This window comes from Mesoplodon mirus (assembly GCF_964341445.2).
Source record: "Mesoplodon mirus genome assembly, chromosome: 19".
Taxonomy (NCBI): Eukaryota; Metazoa; Chordata; class Mammalia; order Artiodactyla; family Ziphiidae; genus Mesoplodon; species Mesoplodon mirus.
Window position 1 is genome coordinate 60,878,620 of NC_138995.1, and position 14,110 is coordinate 60,892,729.

Sequence of the window (14,110 nt, forward strand, 5' to 3'; positions counted from 1 at the left end):
TGAAGTTCACACTCAACAGGCTCCTTTTCTGTAAGTCTGTGCTGTGTGGTCCCCCTTATTCTGTCCTCAGGGCCTTGGGAAAGGCTCGACCTTGTATCCCAGCATCCGGGATACAAGTAAATCCAGACGTCACCTACAGGTCCGTTCCAGGTCGTGTATGTTTTCCTTTGGGTTTAAATTCACCCTGAAGCTGGTCCCTGCCCTTGGCTTTTCTGCCATTCGTCCACGTGGGAGCTGCCGTTCAACATTTTCTTGCTTGAAACCCTTTACCAGGACTTCCCTGGTGATCCAGTGGCTAAGGCTCCGTGCTCCCAATGCACGGGGCCTGGGTTCCATCCCTGGTCAGGGAACTTGATCCCACATGCGGCAACTGAGAGTTCACATGCCACAACTAAAGTTCCCTGCATTCCGCAACTAAAGATCTTGCATGCTGCAAGGAAGATCTCGCAGGCAGCGAGGAAGATCCCGCACGTGGCAACGAAGATCCCATACGCTGCATAAGTAGGTAAATACCCTTTACTACATCTAACCCCCAGCCTCGCCCTCTCCGCCCCTGGAGGGCAGTGCTGGCTTCCCGGCTCCTGGAGAGGCCGCGTCCTCTCCCTGGTCCTGGGATTCTGGAGAGCTCGCCACGCCCCCTCCACCCTTCCTCCCAGACCCTTGCGTCTTCCTGTGGCTGGTCCTTCTGCTCTGCAGGCCTCCCCTTTGTAGTCAGCCCTTCCCCTTATCCCGTTGTGTAGGTGACCTGGGTCAGCCATGTGGCAGCCATTGTTTTTCTGTCTTCAGCGCAATTCGAAAATGTGCTCTTCCGGTAGGAAGGCATCTTTTTCAGTCGCATCCTTGCAAATAGGTAGGCGAGGGGGATCGGGAGAAGCAGAGACAGAGAAGGACTGAGAGAGAGAAAAACTGAGGAGAGAGGAATGTGGGAAAACCGATGAGAATATAGATGATGGCTGAGGATCTTGCAAAGAGACAGTAACATAAAAGAAATTTAGCCTTGAAAGTCACAGTTCTCTAAAATAAAAAAAAAGTAATTAAAACAAGATCTGCAGGGGTAGCAGAGTAACATAGGAAGAGGAGTCCTGAGTCTGATAGGAGGGGGAGCAACAGTGGTGAAGCACTTCACACAGAGCGTCGGGGGCAAGGATAAAGGAGTTGGAAACTTGGCATTCAGGGCATCGTGATGCTGGAAGAGAAGCAGGAAAACTAGTGATTGGAAGAGCAGAGGAAGAGAGCGAGCAGGAAGGATGCACAGCCACCTGGGGTGCCGGAGAGTGGGGCGGAAGTGAGCGTAACAGGGATAGAAGGGGTTTACCCCCAGAGGCACAGAGGGAGCAGAGATGGGAAAGAAAGGCAGAAAGACACAGATTTCATGCAAAGATTGAGGGGAGGGGCTTCCCTGGTGGCGCAGTGGTTGAGAGTCCGCCTGCCGATGCAGGGGACACAGGTTGGAGCCCTGGTCTGGGAAGATCCCACATGCCGCGGAGCAGCTAGGTCCGTGCGCCACAACTACTGAGCCTGCGCTCTGGAGCCTGTGCTCCGCAACAAGAGAGGCCACGACAGTGAGAGGCCGCGCACCGCGATGAAGAGCGGCCCCCGCTCGCCTCAGCTAGAGAAAGCCCTCGCACAGAAACGAAGTCCCAACACAGCCTTAAATAAATAAATAAATATTAAAAAAAAAAAAAAAGATTGAGGAGAAAGAGCAATAAGAGGGGAAACAAGTTGTAGAGCAGGCATGACCTGTGTGAGGGTCGAAATAGGGGGGCGGGAGCGCCAGTAGAGCAGAAGGGAACAAAAAGAAGGAGAAAGAAATAGGGAGATGGATAAACAGAATGAAACGGAAGTACACAGCAGTGTATTGAGGGGGGAAACTGGATTCAGGTCGGCGGTGCATTTGCATACGGATGATTAATGTGTGATAAACTGATTTGTGGCTTCAGAATCTAATACGTTTCAAATTTGTTGCCTTAGGTTAGTTATACAGATGAGGATGACAGTTGCAAAACTGTCTATACGTTTTGTGCCTTTAGTAATCATTGGTTTCAAAGATAACACCCTTTTGTAATTCCTATTCAGCCCGGGGCGGGGGCAGTGCCTTGACTCAGACAGTTGTCGGTCACCCCGTTCCCGTTTCCTGACATGGGGTAGAGGACAGGGGAGAGGAGAAGTGGGGAAAGAAATGCCTGTCACCACAAGGTGCCTCTTTAAAGAAATGTTAAAACTCTTGGGGGTTTTTTTGGACTGGATTTACTTTTTGTTTTCTTTTTTACAGTTAATTATTTGGAGTTTGAAATAAATCTTAATATGTCCAATTTCTACTTTTCTATAAATAATTACTGACTACTGAACTTAGCTTTGGTGGCCTTCTATAATTAACTCATGTCGTTCTTTTCTAAATATGATAGATTCTCAAATATTTAAATCTTTGACACCAGCATTTTTATTTTTTTATTTTTATGGTTTTTTTTTTTTTTGACCACGCCGCATGGCTTCCGGGATCTTTGTTCCCCGACCAGGGATTGAACCCGCTCCCTCTGCAGTGAAAGCACAGAGTCCTAACCACTGGACTGCCAGTGAATTCCTGACACCAGAAATTTTAGATTTAATGTAATTCACAAATTATTTCCCATTAACTATTTTTGACATTTGTTTGATGTTTGTGTGCTTCCTCCTCTTTATCTGAGATCTTGGAAAATTACTTCAGTAAGTGATAAATAATTTTAGTCTATTTTGATGAGTACTTGGCAAAGATGTCAAATATCTTTTATATTAACATTCAAAATCTAGTTTAACCCGTTCCCTTCTATTCCATTTTCCTCCTTTTTCTGTGATCTCTTGAAATGTGAGATGATGTTTCCATCAGGTTCCTCTTAACTGTCCTCTGCAAATGATGAAGGAAGGACTGGATTGACTTGGTACCTTCTTTCATCAGAGCCCCTGTATTCATGATGAAGAAGTTTGCTCATAGTTTCTTTCTAGGCTGACCCCTAAAAAGGTTTTCTGCTATGTTTTGCTATTCTGTATTTTTAAATGTTACTGTGATTTTTCTGGAGAATTACCAGAATTCTTCCTATCACCACTGCACCCATGTTCTCCAGGACTTGGTCTTCTCTCGGCTAGACAGTGCAACAGCCCATCACTATCTCCTTGTATTGGATCTGCCCACACTCCCATTCGTCCCCTATAAGAGCCCTTCACTCCTCCGCATACAAGCCTCCCCTTCTCCCTGTAGCCCTCAATCTGAGGCCTAAGCTCCTGGAATGCCATTCAAGCTTGGTAATCAGTGCGATCAGTTCTTGAATGAGAAGTTTCCATTGCTGAAGCACGTGAAAGATGGTGTTTTAAATGAGAGGGAGAATAAGGACAAGCTCTGTCCACTGGCCGCTCAGGTGGCCTTTCCAGAATTCCATTCGGAAACACACGGTTTCTATTCACTCAGTTTAGACCTCTTCAGAAATGTCTCCCGACTGGGCCTCAGGGAGCCCAATAGAACACACGGTTCTATTCACTCAATTTAGACCTCTTCAGAAATGTCTCCCGTCTGGGCCTCAGGGAGCCCAACAGAACACACGGTTCTATTCACTCAATTTAGACCTCTTCAGAAATATCTCCCGTCTGGGCCTCAGGGAGCCCACTTGTAACATGGAGATGAGAGACTAGACCAGAAACTCTCAGTTTGAGCAACACTGACGCCTGAACTGATTGGCCAGATTGGCTGTGTTTCTGTGTGTGGCAGTTCTTTTTGGAGAGAGTATCTAACTGTACTTAGTATTTAAAATGGGTCTCAGTCCTCAAAACTGAAAAAGACAAACAAAAATGCTAGGATGGAGGCAGGAATAGGGGGGTTCAGAGTAAGAGAGACAATAGTCAGATGTCCTCTGCAAATGAACACAGTTTACTTATAAAGCTCAATGGCAGACTTTTAACATACCCACTCCTCTTTTCTACCCATGTCCTTTCGATTTAGGAGTTCTAGGAAAAGAGCTTCATTTCTGCATATTATACTGTTCGCTGTGTATTCAGAAGGAGGCAAGCAGTGGGTGAATTTTTGAAATATTTTTCTAGACCCATTGGTAATGTCCTCAATCCTCAGGTGAACAAAGAACTAGTTTTCAGGAAAAGCCACAGCAAATCATGTTTCTTTTTTCCTACGTGGAGGAATTTCTGCTTCTCATTTGAATACTTTACCCACTTTGTAGCAAGAGAAAGAGCCCTAGGCTGTAGATAGTGGGGTGAATGCCTTTGGGGATGTACTGAAGTGTGAACACAGGTCAGATCTCAGATCTCAGTGTTTGAGAAACTCTCCCCTCTTTGGAGAGAGTTCTATGGGAATACAGAAGTTTATTTATTATTTGAACTCTCATAGGAAATGTTCTCGTCCATAACTTATTACTTCCTCCATCCATATGTAAAATAAATGTGTTCTTTCACCCTCCATTGGTGCTGCAGCTCCACCAGAGACAAGGGAAAGTCCTGGTCATGAGCTGCTACACTTGCCATCTGGCTCCTGTGAACTCAATTGTTGCTTGACTTGGAGGAGCTTGAGGCGGACTGATTTTTGTTTTTTGTTTTCCTTCATATATTACCGTATTTTTATTAGTTTCATTTATTGATGTCTCTTTGTTGTGGTGACAGCTGGGGTCGGGGGAGGTACTCAACTTTCTCATGTGAAAAGGGTGTGATATTGACTGAAAATGATGGTGAAAATTCTTCAGTGTGCTCTGGCGGGCTTAGGCAGCATGTGGTGAAACTTTGAAGCCAATTCCCATGCCTAGAACCAGCCCAGCATGGACCAGGAGGTGCTCTGTGGAGGGAGGAAAGCACCCCCTCCCCAGCAGTGGTACCTTGCCCAGGGACTTTTAGAAAACAAAGTTGAAACACCGTAATTCGAAAAGACACATGCACCCCAGTGTGCATTGCAGCACTATTTACAACAGGCAGGACATGGAAGTGACCTAAGTGTCCATCAACAGAGGAATGGATAAGGAAGATGTGGTACATATATACAATGGAATATTACTCAGCCATAAAAAGAATGAAATAATGCTATTTGCAGCAACATGAATGGACCTAGAGATTGTCATACTGAGTGAAGTCAGACAGAGAAAGACAAATACCATATGATATCGCTTATATGTGGAATCTAAAAAAAAGTATACAAATGAACTTACCTACAAAACAGAAATAGAGTTATAACAATTTTGGTCTTAAAATAACCTCTAGGGTTTTATTCAGTTTATAGTTCACAGACCTCTGACTTGATGATTTAGAGCAACATCTTTCAACACTTAATGATTTCTCTTGCACGTGACAGGGACAGGCACAACAGAGGCACAATGAGCATGCAGGGTCCTTCAATACCATCCAAACTCAAATGCTGAGGTTCCTGGGCAAGTTTTTTATTATCATTATTGGTTTAAATTTCTAATATTCCATTTTTCAAATATAACGTGTATTTATTATTTTTTGAATTTTGCTTGATATCATATTATGTAGAGACAATGTTAGACTTTACTCCAAGTCTGTAACTCTGGAAAATATTGAAGGTTAAAGACCTCCCTTTCTTCTTTTGCGTGGACGGAAACAGTTTATTTGCTAAGAAGTACACTTCCCCATTAATTTCAGTAAGACTCCTGATAGCCCCCTTGTTTACTTAGAAACCAGCCAGATGAGAATCCTCCAAATTCCCATCCATTGCTTTATTGTTTGTCTTCAGTTATCTCTGGATATAATGGCACTTACCATGATTTAATCAAAATTTACTTATGCTTTTCTCCTCTCCCAAGGGGCCTATGTTTTGAACCCCTTTTAAGCATTGTAATTCAGAATAACAGCGCTGCAGAAACTTAACCGAGCATAGGTGACTTTAGTGTAAAACATCCCCCAAGTATGTAAGCTCATGCCACCTGGTCATCCACTCCACCATATGCGAGTTTTCCCACTTGTTGACCTCTTGGTGTAAAAAAAAGTTCTTTTCTGGTCTGAATTTTAAGGCTTTACAGATTTTATGGCTGGAGCATTCTCTATATTGTAATAATCATTTGGAATAAAACCTGTCCCTACCTAAGTTTGACAGTGGTAAATATTTCAGTCATTCCATCTGAACTCAAAAATGTGTATTTTTTAATTTTCTAGGACAGAGTTTGTGTGTGTGTGTGTCTCAAACTATATCCTTGTGTTTTTTACATTTTTGAATTGTTTGCATCTGTATCATAATGAAGTACAGGGAGACATGTCAAAATCTTCCTGTGATTTAGGAAATTTAGGTTTTTATTTTCCCCTTATGAATATATTTTCCTGCAACAAAACTCTCCATTCAAAAAATGACTTTCCCCTATAATTGGCTTCTCCTCTATTCTTCTGTGTTTAATGAAAAGTTCCACTATCGACTCATTTCTTTGCTTGGAATCATGGAAGTCCATGCTGAAATGGCTTTTTTGCCAACATGGCTAGTTAGAAATATTGTATAATACAGAGTAATCTACCTAACAGTTCACAAAATTTGAGTCACTGCAACTTTTAAAATGTGATATATCTTCTTGTATTTATATATGTGCTACACCAGGACATTCTCCTTACTAAATACCCTTAGAAATATTGCAACTTAATTATTCTTTAGATGGAAATAAACCCCAATGTCTTCTAAAGGCTGTATATTTTATAGGCTCTTTTATCCACACTTGACAGTAGTTTTCGAAATAAAAAACCAAAGAGCTAAAATATATTATAATTTGAATATAGAAAGTGAAACTTTCTAATTACCCTCATAATGAACATATAGTCAGTTTGAAATTACATTGTTTAGTTATTATATACTTAACTATAATTTCATAAACAAGTTTTTCTGAAAGATATTTAAAGGTAACTCTCAAAAGTGTGGAATAGGATTTCCCTGGCAGTCCAGTGGTTAAGACTCCACACTTCCAGTGCAGGGGGCTTGGGTTTGATCCCTTGTCAGGGAACTAAGATCCCACATCCCCTTGGGAGTGTTGTTAAAAAAACAACAGCGACAATAACAAAAAACAAGTGTGGAATAGAGCAGGTATTTTAATGAATAACGCAGTTTTTTAAAAAAAGATTTATTCATTATTTATTTATTTAATTTATTTTTGGCTGCATCCGGTCTTAGTTGAGGCACTCGGGATCTTCGTTGAGGCTTACAGGATCTTTCATTGCGGCGCGCGGGCTCTTCGGGGCAGCACGCAGGCATCTCTCTAGTTGTGGTGTGTGGGTTGTTTTCTCTTTAGTTGTGGTGCAAAGGCTCCAGGGCGTGTGGCCTCTGTAGTTTGCGGCACGCAGGCTCTCTAGTTGAAGTGCACCAGCTCAGCAGTTGTGGCGCGTGGGCTTAGTTGCCCCGCGGCAAGTGGGATCTTAGATCCCTGACCAGGGATCGAACCGGCGTCCCCTGCCTTGTAAGGCGTATTCTTTACCACTGGACCACCAGGGAAGTACCAATAATGCAGTTCTAATAAAAAGAAATATATATATATTTTGTCTTTTTATTGCATGTATTTGAGATGATGGGATACTCAGTAGCCTTATTTTGGTAATTATTTCAATATATGTAAGAACATTATGCTGTACAACTTAAACTTATACAGTGATGTATGTCAAGTACATCTCAATAAAACTGGGGGAGGAGGGGAGGTGGTTTTAAAAGGCAAATAAAACACTTTAGCCGAAAGAAAGAACAATGCAATTTATAACAATTTTAAAAAATTGCTTTTTCAAACAATTGTTAGTGAGGAACATTATCACATGCCTTACTTCTCCAGTCTCAGACCCCAGGTTTTGTCCCTGAGTCTCTGGAACTGAGCAGTGTTGAGTTTGGTCTCTTGGCTGAATGAGGAATAGAAACGGAAGAGCGCTTCTGTAGGATGTCAGTATGAAATGGACCATTCTACCTAGGGAGAATTTTGTATTTCTCATTCTAGTTTATAATACAGAGACAAACCTAGCTTTTGTTTCCTCAGACTGCTTCAGTTAATTCTAACTGCAGTAAATGTTCCCAGATCCAACCACTGTCCTACAGCTACCACTTGGAGACCCACATTCCCAACCTCTGAATTGCTTGAGCCTCTGGAAACGCGGCATGCGAGCAAACTGCTGGGAAAAACAGCTTTTTATTGAAGCCGTTTCAACTTGTTAGGAGGAAACGTTAGTTTTACGACATCAGTGGCCAACACATCTGTAAAGCTTTTACCATAAAACTTCTAGATAGTAACTTAAAATCGGCACTTTCAAAGTGCCGGGAAGTAACATACCTCAGCCCCTTACTACGCCCCTGGCGATCTCCGCGATGATATGAGCTCCCTTGCCCCGCCCCTCGCGGTCGCGCTCCACTCAGTTCAAGTCCCTGGAAGCCCGGCCTCTAACTCTGCGCGTGCGCAGTTTCTTATGGAACCGGAAGCAGAGAGCTCGGCGTGGAGGTTGGCGTGGAGCTCGCGCTCCCGGAGGTAAGTTTCTCCTTTCTAGTGTAAATTTGTGCTGCGTGGTCCACCATATCCCACCCTCAGCGTCTTGGGAGTCACTACGGACTTAAAATGCCGGCACCCGGCTTTCCGCCCCCAGTAAATCCAGACGTCGCCGTCACAGGTCTGGTGTTTTCCTTTGCGTTTGAAATCGCTTTGAGGTGGGTCCCGGAGCCCTTGACAAAAGCCTTAGGTCCAGGTAGACACCGCCTTTCGCTTCTTTTTCCTTCATAAAGCCCTTTACTGCCTCTGCCCTCCCCCTGTAAAGCCCTCTTCCGCGAGGTGGATTCGCGGCTGCGCAGCCTCCCCCCCTCGGCCCCTGGAGGGCGGCGCCGGTCGCCCCGCTCCCGGAGAGCTCGCGTCCTCTCCCCGGTCCTGGGATTCTGGAGAGCCCGCCTCTCTCCGGAACCCCCTCCCTCCCTCGCAGCCCCTTTGTCCTCGTGTCTCCTCAAGCCGGTCCTTCTGCTCCGCAGGCCTCCTCTTCGTAGTCAGCCCTTCCCCTCGCCCCGCGTAGGGGGAGGTGACCTGGCCAGCCGTGTGACACCCAATGTTCTTCGGTCTCCCCGCTGGAAAATACGTTTTTCGGGTAGGCGGGTATCTTATTCAGTCGCCATCCCTGTAAATACGTGGGCGAGGGGGACCAGGAGAAGCTGAGACAGCGACTGAGAGAAGAATAGAAAAACCGAGGTGAGAAAAGAATGAGGGAGAACCAATAGAGACGTAGAGGCTTGGCTTAGGGACTTGTAAAGAGACAATAAAATGGAAGAGACTAAGCCTTGCAAGTAACAGGTGGATAAAGTAAAGAAGTGAATTATACAGAATCTAATTATACATTAGATTTCCTCTAATCCACAGATTAGAGGAAAACATAGATAGAGGGGCCCTGATTCAGCGGTAGGAAGGGAGGCAACAGCGATGAGGTCCTTCACACAGAGAGCGGGGGGAGAGCATAGATGAGGTGGAACCATGGCCTTCAGAGCATCAAGGTGCTGGGAGAGAGAACAGCAGAGGAAGAAAGAAGAACACCAAGGAACCATAGCCACCTGGGGTGCCAGAGAGTGAGGAGGGAGGGAGTGTATCACGGACAGAAGGGGTGTAACCCGGAGGGCAGAGAGGGAGCAGAGGTGGGGGAGGAAAGAGCATCAAGAGGGGGAACAGGTTGCAGAGCGGGGCAGGCCGGGTGTGAGGGAGGAAATGGAGAGGAGGGCAGGCACAGCGGGAGAGCGGAGGGGAGCAGAGAGACGGAGACGGAGAAAACTAGGGAGACGGATAAACGGAGTGAAATGGAAGCACCCAGTAGTGCAGGTAGAGCGGGAACTGGATCCAGGTGGGTGGTGGTGAGTTGTTTGGATGTGGATGATTAAGCTGTGATGTATGATCTGTGGTTTCAGAAGGTAGTAAATTTAAAATTTGTTTGCTTAAATTATACAGATGAGCGTGAGAATTGGAAAACTTTCTTAGAAGGTTTGTGCATTTTGCAGTTATTTGTATCAGAAGATAACTTCCATCTCCAGTCCCTATTCAGCCAGGGGGCAGTGACTTGACTCAAGACAGCTGTGGGTCACCCCCTTTCCTTTTCCTGGCATGAGATAGAGCACAGGGGAGAGAAGTGGGGCAAGAAATGACTGACTCTGTTACTGCGTGGTGCCTCTTTGAAGGAACATTAAAAGTGAGTTTTTTTCTAATGGATTCACTTTTTTCTCTTTCTTTTTTTTTTCATTTTTTTTACATTTAATTCTTTTTGTAACTTGGAATAAATCTTGGTGCATTAAATTTCTACTTCTCTAATTATAAACTTCTGAAATAAGCTTTGGTGGTCTTGTATAATCAACTCGTGATTCTTTTCTAAATATGATATATTCTCAGTTTTTACAACTTTCACACCAGAATTTTTAAAAAATTCACAAAATACTTCTTTTTAAAATGTGTTTAAGGTTTGTTTGAGGCCTGCCTCCTGTCTCCTCTTTATCTTGTGTATTGGGAAAGTTCTTTGGTAACTAGTAAATAATTTTAGACTGTTATGATGAGTTAAGATGATACTAAGATGTCAATCATCTTTTATATTAACAGTCAAAACCTAGTTTAACCAGTTAGGCTAATATTCAGTTTTTTTCCATTGTATTTGATCTGTTAGGATAGTGAGCTATGAAGTGATAGGAAGATGCTTCCCTCAGGTCCCACTTGACTGTTCTCTACAAATATTGAAGGATTGGGTGTAGCGACTTGGAACCTTCTTCCATCAGAGCCCCTCTATTCATGATGAAGTTTGCTCAGAGCTGATTTCTAACCTGACTCTTTCCAATGTTTTCTTCACCGGTGGTATATTTTTGCAAATCTGCATGTTTAAAAGATTTTACTGCAGTCTTCTGGAAAAGAAGAATTAAATGCTTGGTACCAGATCAGACCTTGAAACAGAAGGTTCCTTTGCTGAGGCAAATGAAAGATGGTCTGGTGTTTTAGGTTGGAAGGATGATAAGGACAAACTCTACCCACTGGCCCTTCTGGATCCCACTTCAGAATTCAGTTCCACCTAATTCTGTTCACTCAACCCGGACCTTCTCATACGTGTCTCCCCTCTGGGCCTCAGGGAGCCCACTTGTAACATGGAGATGAGAGACTAGACCAGAAACTCTCAGCTTGGGTAACTCTGAGTCCTGAAATGATTGGCCAAATCGTGTATGTGTCTGTGTGTGGCAGTTCTTTTTAGAGGGGAGTGTCCAGTTCTATTTAGAATTTTGAATGGGTCCCTGTCTTCCCAGAATGAAAAACAAAAGCAAAATGCTAGAATGGAAACAAGAACGTAGGGTCAGAGTGGAAGTGACCATGGTCAGATGTATTTTTCTGCGTTAAGTGTAAATTTGAAGAGAGTTTATATCAATTCTGGCCCTCAGACCTCCACTGGCTCTTATTTGTCCTCAGGACAAAATCCGAACTCCTCCCTGTGGCTACTCATGCCTGTGTCATCTTCAGGGCCCTGCCAGTGTCTCCTGCCTCATCGTGGGATCTGGCCCTTTTCCCATGGTTCACTTTACCCCAGTCACTTTCACCTTTTGGTGTTCCCAAACACCAAAACCGTTTCTCTCTCAAATCTTAGTTCCCGTTCTTACCTTCTGCCTTTAAATCCCAGTGGCTCAGGCCCTTTGTGCTCCTTCAGGATTAGGCTCAGAGAGGTCTCTCCATCCCTTCCTGACAATCTCTGTCACGTTGACCATTTATTGCCTCTGTATCAATCAGCGTCATCAGAAATGCCATTTTCTTTTCTTTTCTTTTTTCTTGAATTTTATTTTATTTATGTATTTCTTATACAGCAGGTTCTTATTAGTTATTATTTTACATATATTAGTGTATATATGTCAATCCCAGTCTCCCAATTCATCCCACCCCTCCTCCCTCCCAAGAAATGCCATTTTCTATTGCTTTGGAGTCTTTCTTGTTTTTTCTCCCTTGAAGGAGTACAGTGTTTCTCTTCCTTCCGGGATGGCTGCAGCATCTCACTCTGGGGATGTGTTTAGATGCTAAGACTGTGGGTTGGGCTAAATAATCCTCAGGGAAGACCAGGTGAACAGTGTAGGTGATAAGGATGGTTCCCATGTTTGTTTTGAATATTTTAACTGTAATTGATCCTTACCCCATGTGGCTACTTAATAACTCAAAATAAGAACCAAAAGATGTAGGGAGTTCTAAAAAGCCATACAGAATTGGTGTCCTCATGCCGTGTCCTGAGGTGTCTCCATGTTTAGTGTGCTGTGTGACTGCTCTGCTGTAGCCCCCAGTGTTCCAGGCTGTGCACATCCAGGCACCAGTTGCCACCATGGACAGGAGCTTTGCCTTCCAGCAGTTCATCTGCTCAGAATCATGGATAATGATTTCACTCTGCTAAGGCGGGGGGCAGAAGTCTGGAGCCTAATGGGGCATGAAGGAGCCCCCCCTCAGACAGCTAGGGGATTTTTTAATTGCCTGTGAGTGTGGAGGACAGGAGACAAGAATCCTGGGGGCCAATTTTTGACCTTCATACTGAAGGTCAAGTGAATGCCCAGTGTTCTTCGGGACGTAGCTGGTGACTGTTCCTGTTGCGACTCCTTTGCTGAGCAGGCCTTTATGCCTTTTAGCCCTGTTTTCCCATGAGCGCATGGAGAAGAGGTAGAAAAATGGGGAATTAGAGGGGAGCCTATAGTGGTCTGCAGGAGGGATATGGCATCAAGTGGGAGCTTCAAGATGAGCCCAATGAATGGTATTTGCATTTGTCCCTTGTGGGGTCAAGGGGTGTGTGGAACTGCTGGCAAAGGGTGTTTCAGTTTTGGCTGGAGCACCTGGAATTGGGTTTATGGGTAGTTGTGGGGTGCATTGCATGGTTTGAGGTGCCATAGTGTCTTAGCTCGGGTTCCCTGGGACCTAGCTGCTGACACTGAGGTTTACATGCATTGGTTTAATTAGGTATTTCTTGATCCTACCTGAGGAGGAATGAAGACAGTGGATTTAGGCAAAGAGAAACATTTTCCTCCATTGTGGTTAAAAGTGTGGCCTGAGCTGAGTGCACAGGAATCTTTGGGTGCAGGAAGATGGGTGCCTTGTCCTTAGGTGATGACTCAAGAGCGTGTCCCACAGCATCTATTCCACAGGTGACTTGGGCGTTATGGAGGTTAAGAAACATGCAATTTTTAGAGTAGTAACATAGGGCAAATTGCAGAGATTATTTGCCCACTGTCACAGGAGGGATTCAGGATACTTCAGTGTTATTTAGTATTTGGGATTGCAAATGAAGAAAGTTTCACATCCACTCTGAAAGATACAAAAGAGAATTTGGAATGTTTTCCTGGAAGATGTTGGGTTTGTTACCAAACCAAACTTGGGTCCCCTTGCTTGAGTGCAGTGAAGCCAATCTGTTGACACCAGGTTGTGGTGAAGGAAAGTGCAGCGTTTATTGTAGGTGCCAAGCAAGGAGTCCAGGTAGCTTGTGCTTAAAAGGCCTGAACTCCCTGAAGGCTTTCAGGGAAACTTTTTTTTTTTTTTTTTAAACCCTGAGGAGGGGCTGTGCCCTTTTATTTATTTATTATTTATTTATTTATTTATTTTTTAAATTTTATTTATTTTATTTTTTGCTGTGTTGGGTCTTTGTTGCTGTGCGTGGGCTTTTCTCTGGTTGCGGCGAGTGGGGACTACTCTTCATTGTGGCGTATGGGCTTCTCATTGCAGTGGCTTCTCGTTGCAGAGCACAGGCTCTAGGTGCACAGGCTTCAGTAGTTGTGGCTTGCGGGCTCAGTAGTTGTGGCTCACAGGCTCTAGAGCACAGGCTCAGTCAGTAGTTGTGGTGCACAGGCTTAGTTGCTCTGCAGCATGTGGGATCTTCCCAGACCAGGGCTCAAACCCATGTCCCCTGTATTGGCAGGCGTATGTATGTATGTATGTATGTATGTATGTATGTATGTATGTATTCATTCATTCATTCATCCATCTATCTATCTATCTATCTATCTATCTTATCTATCTTATCTATCTATCTATCTTTATCTATATGTATGTATGTATGTATGCATGCATGCATGCATGCTGGGTCTTTAGTTGCTGCATGCAGGATCTAGTTCCCTGACCAGGGATTGAACCTGGGTCCCCTGCATTGGGAGCGCAGAGTCTTAACCGCT

At 44.2% G+C, this 14,110-nt stretch overlaps 2 protein-coding genes across 5 annotated transcripts in view; one reads left to right on the forward strand and one right to left on the reverse strand.

The window, feature by feature from the left end:
- Positions 1–14,110, reverse strand: part of LOC309794915 (uncharacterized protein) — a 385,639-nt gene that overhangs the window by 267,086 nt on the left and 104,443 nt on the right. The gene's annotated exons all lie outside the window — the stretch shown is intronic.
- The window catches only part of LOC309794914 (uncharacterized protein), a 105,045-nt gene that overhangs the window by 77,864 nt on the left and 13,071 nt on the right, over positions 1–14,110 (forward strand). The window contains exon 1 of one of the 4 annotated variants that reach the window (XM_082606844.1): positions 8,418–8,456. The exons of the other annotated variants lie outside the window; for them this stretch is intronic. The gene's annotated coding sequence lies outside the window, so the exon portion shown is untranslated. Of the gene's footprint in view, positions 1–8,417; positions 8,457–14,110 lie in introns of those variants that run through there. 4 annotated transcript variants of the gene reach the window in all.